The sequence below is a fragment of the Pseudophryne corroboree genome, chromosome 10 (genome assembly GCF_028390025.1).
Source record: "Pseudophryne corroboree isolate aPseCor3 chromosome 10, aPseCor3.hap2, whole genome shotgun sequence".
NCBI lineage: Eukaryota > Metazoa > Chordata > Amphibia > Anura > Myobatrachidae > Pseudophryne > Pseudophryne corroboree.
The window spans coordinates 116,599,185-116,609,356 of NC_086453.1; the positions used below are offsets into that span (position 1 = coordinate 116,599,185).

The window sequence follows — 10,172 nt, forward strand, 5'->3', positions numbered from 1 at the left end:
CGCTGCCATCACTGAACGAGCTTAACCAATTGGACTCCTTTTTTGGTACACAGTTTGGAAACTTCATACAGCTGGAACATCCCTACTGCTGGTAAAACATGGCCATGTGTGAGTAATTACCACATAAACATTGGACATTGCTTTCCAAAGAAGTGCAGTTATTGGTGGATAAGTCCTAAAATTGACTTTGTTACCTGTGTGTGTCGCATATTAGTAATGTTTCCTATTTTATAATTGTTAAAAAAATATGGATTAGATTGTTTTAAATTATACTCATTTAGCGCTGTTTTTTTAACCTATTCCTTTATTACTCTTGGGGAGATTGACTACCTCCCATTACAGCTGCTAGGAGAAACCACCCATACGTGCTCCTGTCTATATCTATCTTGATATATACTCCAATAATGCGACGCTGTCTGCTGTAATGTGTAAAAAGTGGGACTGTCTGCCGTAATGTGTAAAAAAGGGGAATCTGTCTGCCGCAATGTGTAAAAGGTGGACTCTGTCTGCCGTAATGTGTAAAAAAGGGACGCTCTCTGCCATAATGTATAAAAAAGGGGATGCAACCTGCCGTAATGTGTAAAAAGGGGATGCTCTCTGCCGTAATGTGTAAAAAGGAGACGCAACCTGCCGTTATGTGTAAAAGGGGCTCTGCCTGGTGTAGTGGCGCTACTGTGCGGCGTAATTTGAATAATGGAGACAACTGTGCACCGTAATATGAATTGGAATTATGTAGCCACACCCCTTCTCCATGAAGCCATGCCCCTATATTTTTGACACGCGCCTACGGCGCGCACTGCCTCTGTTTTACATAAGGGGGGGGCACCGATGCTGTTTCTTGCACACAGCGCTAAAAAGTCTAGTTACGGCACTGCCCCTAGGCGCACCATGCTCTGAGCTGGGACCAGCGAGGACTTCTTCCAATTTTTTAGCTACCCATGGGCTTGCAGGAAATCCGACAGGTGCAAATGACTGAGGAGGACTTTGTGAGAATTTGCCAGAATCAGCAGGTCCTCCAAGTACGGGAGCATTCTGATTCCCTGGCGATGGAGGTAAGCCGTCATGACAGCCATGACCTTGGTCAGGGCCGAAACTAGGGGGGGGCTAGGGGGGCAGGCGACCTGGGCGCCAGATTGGAGGGGGCGCCGAGACCCCCTAACACCCGCCGCGGTACATACTTTTAAACCCCCTTCTCCCGAGTGCCCAGCTCGGGGGGCGGGGTTTCGCGGAATGACGCGATTGCGTCGTGACGTCACGGCGCAAACGCGTCATTCCACGAAACCCCGCCGGAGGAGGGAGAAGGGGGAGCCCGGAGCCGCGCAGACGAGGAGGGAGAGGCGGCTGAAGAGCGGCGAGAACCGCTTCAAATGTAAGTCAGCCCCTCTCCCTTCCACTCTCTCCCTCCACCACCTGCCGCAATGTGTAAAATGGGGACCTGTGCCTGCCGCTATGTGTAAAATGGGGACCTGTGCCTGCCGCTATGTGTAAAATGGGGACCTGTGCCTGCCGCTATGTGTAAAATGGGGACCTGTGCCTGCCGCTATGTGTAAAATGGGGACCTGTGCCTGCCGCTATGTGTAAAATGGGGACACTTGCCAGCGTACTGTGTAAAATGGGGACCTGTGCCTGCCGCTATGTGTAAAATGGGGACACTTGCCAGCGTACTGTGTAAAATGGGGACCTGTGCCTGCCGCAATGTGTAAAATGGGGACCTGTGCCTGCCGCTATGTGTAAAATGGGGACCTGTGCCTGCCGCTATGTGTAAAATGGGGACCTGTGCCTGCCGCTATGTGTAAAATGGGGACACTTGCCAGCGTACTGTGTAAAATGGGGACCTGTGCCTGCCGCTATGTGTAAAATGGGGACACTTGCCAGCGTACTGTGTAAAATGGGGACCTGTGCCTGCCGCAATGTGTAAAATGGGGACCTGTGCCTGCCGCAATGTGTAAAATGGGGACACTTGCCAGCGTACTGTGTAAAATGGGGACCTGTGCCTGCCGCTATGTGTAAAATGGGGACACTTGCCAGCGTACTGTGTAAAATGGGGACCTGTGCCTGCCGCAATGTGTAAAATGGGGACACTTGCCAGCGTACTGTGTAAAATGGGGACCTGTGCCTGCCGCTATGTGTAAAATGGGAACACTTGCCAACGTACTGTGTAAAATGGGGACCTGTGCCTGCCGCAATGTGTAAAATGGGGACCTGTGCCTGCCGCAATGTGTAAAATGGGGACACTTGCCAGCGTACTGTGTAAAATGGGGACCTGTGCCTGCCGCTATGTGTAAATGGGGACACTTGCCAGCGTACTGTGTAAAATGGGGACCTGTGCCTGCCGCAATGTGTAAAATGGGGACACTTTTTCCTGCCGCAATGTGTAAAATGGGGACACTTTTTCCTGCCGCAATGTGTAAAATGGGGACACCTGTCTGCCGCAATGTGTAAAATGGGGAATGGGGACACTTGCCTGTCGTACTGTGTAAAATGGGGACACTTTTTCCTGGATATGAAATGTATGGTTTTTTTTTTTTGCGGGGGGGGGGGGGGGTGTCAAATGACTACCTTGCCCCGGGTGACAAAAATCCTAGTTTCGGCCCTGCCTTGGTGAAGATCCGTGGAGCTGTAGCCAGTCCAAATGGCAGAGCCTGGAATTGGTAGTGAATGCTGCCAATAGCAAACCGCAGGAACTGCTGATGCGATATGGCAATAGGAATATGCAGATATGCATCCTGAATATCCAGGGATACCATATAGTCTCCGGGTTCCATAGCCAGCACAATTGAGCGCAGTGTTTTCATATGGATCTTGGATACTCTCACAAACTTGTTCAGTGATTTGAGGTTGAGTATAGACCGTAAAGACCCATTGGGTTTCAGGACCAGAAACAGGGCCGAGTAGTAACCACTCCCCCTCTGGGACTGAGGTACCAGCACAACCACTCCTGTGCTCAGGAGGGAATCTACAACCGTTTGCAGAGCTTGCGCTTTCAACGGATCTGAAGGATGAGCCGTAGTGCAGAACTGGTGAGGGGGATATCTCTTGAAGGAGACAGCGTATCTGTGAGAGACAACTTCCAGTATCCATGCATCTGAAGTGTTCTTGACCCGGACCTGGGCGAACTGTAGAAGTTGGCCTCCCACCCTGGGGTCCCCCAGGGGGAAGCCCACCTCATCATGCAGCAGGCTTGTCATGTTTTGGAGCAGGCTGACGGGCTGCCCAGTACTGTTTTGCCTTGGTGGTTTTGGGAGCACGACATTGTCTCGGGTATGTCTGACCTTTTGCTTTCCCTTGAGACTGAAAGGAGTGAAAAGTGGTGCTCTTTGCCTTCTGTGCAAAAGGATTAGTAGTTGGGAGAAAAGCAGTCTTAGCAGTTGCCAGTTCAGACTCAATTTTATTTAGGTCTTCCCCAATCAGAATGTCCCCAGTGAAGGGGAGGATCTCCAAAGTCTTTTTGGAGTCCAGGTCCACTTTCCATGACCTATAGCATACGGCGCACCAGGACAGATTTAGCCGGCGCCTTGGCGGCCAGGACTCCCACCTGAGAGGAAGCATCTTGAAAGTAATAAGAGACGGACGGTGGTAATGTGAGACAGGTATTGTCTGGCATTGTCAGAAATATCTTCGGGCAGCTCCTCTAACACCTGAACCCATGCCTCAATACCTTTTGCAGCCCAAGAGGCAGCTATAGTGGGTCTATGAATAGCCCCTGTAAGGGAGTACACAGATTGCAGGCATCCCTCCACACGCTTATCTGTCGGCTCCCTCAGTGAGGTGACAGCGGTGACAGGCAGAGTGGACGACACCACTAGGCGGTGACATGAGAATCCACCAGTGGCGGGATCTCCCATTTGTTACACAACTCTGCAGGGAGAGGGTAGCGAGCCAAGGCCCGTTTGGGTATAGGTAATTTCTTTCCCGGATTAGACCAGGGATCCTGTCTGATGTGCACTAAATGATCAGAATTAGGTAAAACTGTTTTAACCACATTCTGCTGTTTAAACATATCAGTTTTCTTTGCCACAGCAGTGGAATCCTCCTCATCTGTGATTTGAAGGATATGCTTAAGAGCAACTACCAGGTCAGGGACATCAATTTGTAAGGAAGAATCCTTATCAGTAACATAGTATTCAGTGTCTGACAGGACCGTAGGCTCCCCCTCTTCTTCAGATGAGACATCAGAGAGGTTTGTAGACTGTGATGAGGAAGCATCACAGGCAGAATACAATGGTAGGTAAAAAATGGTGCTATTCAGTTGCTAACATATAAAATTTAATGGAAAAAAAATGTAATAAAAGCATAATAACATGCATAAAATAAAGAGTCCTACTGGAAGGATGGTGGGGGAGCTGCAGGTCACAAAGTAGTGCAGAGCAGTCCGGACTTACCCTGCACAAGCTCCCAGATCTAAAAGTCCTCATTGGCAAAATCTCCACTGTCCCTGGAAGTGCTGGTACCAACGCGTTTCAGAACTTGATGTTCCTTTTTCAAGGCATATATATATATACCATTGTATTCTGCCTGTGATGTTTTTTTGGGATTTAGGGTTACCCCTCTTTTTGGTAACAAAGCAAGCTGATATTCATAGACGCGCACAGGGGTGTCTGTCACCTATCTCATTATGTGATGAGGAAGCAGCCTGCTTAGAGGGCCCAGAGACAAAGGAGTGACCCAGGGTAGACTTCTGTCTAACCAGAGACTGGTTTAGTTGCTGCAGTTGGTTAGACAAATTTTCTGCCCAAGGTGGGTTAACCATAGGGACAATTTGTGGTGGTAATGACACAGGTGGTCCCATAGGGGGTGCAAGTCGTTCCACCAGAGTACCCAGCAGGGTAGTGAACACTGCCCATGGTGGCTCCTGACTAGGTGCAGAAGCTTAAGGAAAAAGGGGACGACGATCGGCTCTGGTCTCTATGTCAAGAATCAAATTGAATGAACCAGAATTAGGACAATTATGATTTATTTACATAAATCATCAAATCTCTGTCCAGTTTGGTGGTGCGCCCAGAGCCAGAAAGAGCATATGTCAATGGTGAGAGAGGAAAGGAAGGCTCTTGTGTGGGCGCACTCTTAGTTAGTTGAAATAAATTTCAATAGTTTTTAATTAATCATGAATAATAATAAGATATAACTTTTATTAAATATACATTAAAAAATTCTTGTGATTACCCATTGGAGAACATAAGATCCAAAGTGAATGTGGTGAGAAATAAAATAAGTATTGAATTGAAAAATATAGAAATGTTCTGGTCCTGTCTCACAAAAATGTGATAAGAAAAGCTGTAGACACTTCAAAGTTCTACACCCATTTCAGCCCAACCAGTACAGAGAATCTGTATTGATAAGACCAACATGTGGTCAATTGTCAATTATATCAGTGTTAGACAGGTCAGGTAGTAATTAGTGAGACATGACCCAATTCCTACCGGTCACCAAACTAATGCACAAGTGTATTATAATTGTAGAGGACTCAAAAGGTCTTGAACGATTGAATAGTCAAAATATGCAATCACAGGATAAAGATATTGAGGGATAGAAACAAGTGGTGATACTGCTGTTGATGTCAAATAACGCACATCATAAAGATGATTAATAATCTACAACACTGGGTATTCCCTATGAGTCTCCTCCTCAGGTACTGACCCAGCCCAACACCGTTTAGCTTCCAAGATCGGATGAGATCGGGCACTGGCAGTGTGGTTTGGTAGTAGAAAAATAGGTGGGTTAGACACCAATGAGAGTGCACCTATATAAAGGAGTGTGACAGTTAGTCACAAAAGATGTGGATCTGCTTTCTACGTTAGGCTGGATGCAACAAATCCCACACTGGTGGTATTGTGCACCCTGGATCGTAGATGAGAGTCCACAGAAATAAGAACAAGATGAGAGCAGAAATCATCAATAATCATATACAATGTATCCTGATAGCAAACGTTTACTGAAATCAAGCACATGCATAAGTGTAATTCATATTGGTTATAAACACTGGTGACACAGTAAATAATTCTGACCCCACAGATGGAGAAAACAGCACGTCCAGGAAGTGAACAAGCCCTGCGGGGTGAAACGCGTTTTCCTTAGCCAGCGGGTCCACCGGCACCAACCACAGTACTCGAGGGACACCTTGTCGCTGATTCCACACAGGTTATGTACACCTACCATGCCTGTGTGGGCACTTTGAGCATCTAATTTAAAAAACAATTTCATAGGTGACCTAATTCTACCAATATATCCCTGCTCACTGACAACAGTATTGAAATAAGACATTGTCCAGTGTATTTCGACATATATGTTTATTTTCTGCTTTCTGTGTCAGTTGTACCATCTGTATGCATATAATAGCCAGGTTGTTATAACCAATATGAATTACACTTATGCATGTGCTTGATTTCAGTAAACGTTTGCTATCAGGATACATTGTATATGATTATTGATGATTTCTGCTCTCATCTTGTTCTTATTTCTGTGGACTCTCATCTACGATCCAGGGTGCACAATACCACCAGTGTGGGATTTGTTGCATCCAGCCTAACGTAGAAAGCAGATCCACATCTTTTGTGACTGTCACACTCCTTTATATAGGTGCACTCTCATTGGTGTCTAACCCACCTATTTTTCTACTACCAAACCACACTGCCAGTGCCCGATCTCATCCAATCTTGGAAGCTAAACGGTGTTGGGCTGGGTCAGTACCTGAGGAGGAGACTCATAGGGAATACCCAGTGTTGTAGATTATTAATCATCTTTATGATGTGCGTTATTTGACACCAACAGCAGTATCACTACTTGTTTCTATCCCTCAATATCTTTATCCTGTGATTGCATATTTTGACTATTCATTCGTTCAAGACCTTTTGAGTCCTCTACAATTATAATACACCTGTGCATTAGTTTGGTGACCGGTAGGAATTGGGTCATGGGGGTAATTACAAGTTGATCGCAGCAGGATATTTTTTTAGCAGTTGGGCAAAACCATGTGCACTGCAGGGGGGGCAGATGTAACATTTGCAGAGAGAGTTAGATTTGGGTGAGTTATTTTGTTTCTGTGCAGGGTAAATACTGGCTGCTTTATTTTTACACTGCAATTTAGATTGCAGATTGAACTCACCACACCCAAATCTATCTCTCTCTGCACATGTTATATCTGTCCCCCCTGCAGTGCACATGGTTTTGCCCAACTGCTAAAAAATGTCCTGCTGCGATCAACTTGGAATTACCCCCCATGTCTCACTAATTACTACCTGACCTGTCTAACACTGATATAATTGACAATTGACCACATGTTGGTCTTATCAATACAGATTCTCTGTACTGGTTGGGCTGAAATGGGTGTAAATGGATAATTGGGAATGGTGTTGCGCTCAATCCGGGTGATTGGTCTGTTTATCCAATTAGTTGGTTAATAAGATATGAGCCCTTGATTTCTTCAAGTATGGATAAGGATAAATAAATAATAAATTGGATTGATGAATGGTTAATGGTTAATTGAATATAAACCCTTAAATTCAGAAAATACTGGTGCGCATGTGATAAAATGATCAATGCATATAGATTTGAATGAGAAACGAATATAAAATAAAATAAAATAAAAATAAAATAAATGATGTATCAATTGAGTGCTCGGTGGTCCTATGTTTCAGATTGAAAATGATGATCAGAAAAATTAGGTACAATGTAACAATTTATTGTATTTAACTAAATAACTAAATAATGTGAAGAGGAGTGCTGGATGGCACTGATACGTAATGTCACTCTTGGTCAGCAAATAGTTTCAAACTAGCGGCGTCCCGCATGCATTTATTACTGCTGAGACCGGCCTGTAAAATTAGTCCAGAGCCTCCCTATCATACCTTCCATGTGTAATTGCCCTATTCCCACACCGTGAAGATTCCAAGTGTGGCACATACAGAATAAACGCTATTTGTGAGACTGAAAAACTAGAGTGCACTCTAACAGAGACAGTAATAAATGCATGCGGGACGCCGCTAGTTTGAAACTATTTGCTGACCAAGAGTGACATTACGTATCAGTGCCATCCAGCACTCCTCTTCACATTATTTAGTTATTTAGTTAAATACAATAAATTGTTACATTGTACCTAATTTTTCTGATCATCATTTTCAATCTGAAACATAGGACCACCGAGCACCCAATTGATACATCATTTATTTGATTTTTATTTTATTTTATTTTATATTCGTTTCTCATTCAAATCTATATGCATTGATCATTTTATCACATACGCACCAGTATTTTCTGAATTTAAGGGTTTATATTCAATTAACCATTAACCATTCATCAATCCAATTTATTATTTATTTATCCTTATCCATACTTGAAGAAATCAAGGGCTCATATCTTATTAACCAACTAATTGGATAAACAGACCAATCACCCGGATTGAGCGCAACACCATTCCCAATTATCCATATAGTCCCATCAGGTCAGTCACCTGAAGGTGTAGCAGGTCGTCCACACAAATAGATCCCGGTGCGCAGGTTATCACATTTCTACTGAAATGGGTGTAGAACTTTGAAGTTTCTACAGCCTTTCTTATCACATTTTTGTGAGACAGGACCAGAACATTTCTATATTTTTAAATTTAATACTTATTTTATTTCTCACCACATTCACTTTGGATCCTATGTTCTCCAACGGGTAATCATAAGAATTTTTTAATGTATATTTAATAAAAGTTATATCTTATTATTATTCATGATTAATTAAAAACTATTGAAATTTATTTCAACTAACTAAGAGTGCGCCCACACAAGAGCCTTCCTTTCCTCTCTCACCATTGATAGGTGCAGAAGCTGTGGACTGACTGGGAAGTGCATGACAAGCAGTAGACAGACCATCATACAACACTTCCCCCTCTGATAAATTCTTGGAGCATGCTCTGCATGATGCAGGAGCTTGCACAGATTTACTGCCCTTTCTGTTACATTATATATGCAACAAATGGGCTAACACAGTACGATAATTAAGCCAGACAAAAGCAAAACCCTGTGGAATAAAGCAGGGTATAACGTGACTGTAACACAGTAGAAATATACTTATATTGATATATAAATACTGTGTATGACTACAGCATATTGTAAGACCCAAACGCACCTAGCCCAGGGTACAGAATATAGTGACAGTTATATCTGGAAAACACTAAAAGTGAAACCAAACAGCAGATACAGGCACACAGTCACACGCAATGCAGAAATTATTATTACAATAAAGCTGCACTGGACTAGTATATATATATATATATATATATATCTATCACAGCGCGGTCACAGACCAGAGGATATAGCAGAATACTCGTACAATATTATCTGCAATGTACTCCTTTTCTCAACTAATGCTGTCTCTAAGACATGTAGGATACTCAAGTGAATGTAAAGTCTCAGCGCTGTACACAGGCAGCTTTACATGCCCTGCAATCCCGGAGACCTGCTGTAGCTATGCTGTTAAGATGGTGCCCAGAGTCTCTGTGAGGGAGTGAGGGAGAGTGAGTCAGCTCCAGGGCGGGAAATCTATGAGGAGATGGTGCCCTGGGCCGGGGGAGGGGCTTCAGGTGAAGCGCCACTTTTCCTATGCTGGACTTCCACCCCAGGTACTGTGGAGCCTTATTAAACAGGTGTTAATACACCTTACCTGTGCTCCGATTGCCCTGGTGGTCTAGTGGGGTCCCTGCCCGGTGACAGTGTCCACGCCAGCGCCGCTGTCTGTCTCCCCAGACCTCGGACCGAACACAATTTAATGGCCTAGGAGACCCTCTTACCTCCTCACTGTAGCAGCCACGCGATCCAGGAGAGCAGTCTGAGACCATGCCTAAGTCGGGACGCCTCCGCCGCAGGTACCCGGGAACCAAGCCAACGGGAGTGTGCGGCGCCACTTGGGAGGAGGTGATGGAGCTGCAGCGATGAATGCCACTCTGACATACAGTGCTGCCAGCCTAGTCAGAAAAGCAAAAAATCTTCTATGTTGAAAAACTTTCATGGCTGCTCAGCGCAGCCACCCTGTTCAGTGACCTGCTGATGCTGGCAAAACTAAGCTCTCAGTGCCTGAAGGTGGGGTTATAGAGGAGGCCCCTATGCATCCTGGGACAGCTAAAGCTTTACCTGTTGGTGCCTCTGGATCAAGATCCACTCTATACCCCCCAATGTTTCCCTGTGGAAACCTGT

General features: G+C 44.8%; 2 pseudogenes; one reads left to right on the forward strand and one right to left on the reverse strand.

Annotated features, from left to right (window-relative positions):
- Nucleotides 1-5,588: 5,588 nt before the first annotated feature.
- LOC134968269 (5S ribosomal RNA) lies at nucleotides 5,589-5,707 on the reverse strand (annotated as a pseudogene).
- Nucleotides 5,708-6,609: 902 nt separating this feature from the next.
- On the forward strand, nucleotides 6,610-6,728 carry LOC134967140 (5S ribosomal RNA; annotated as a pseudogene).
- The last annotated feature ends 3,444 nt before the right edge of the window (nucleotides 6,729-10,172 follow it).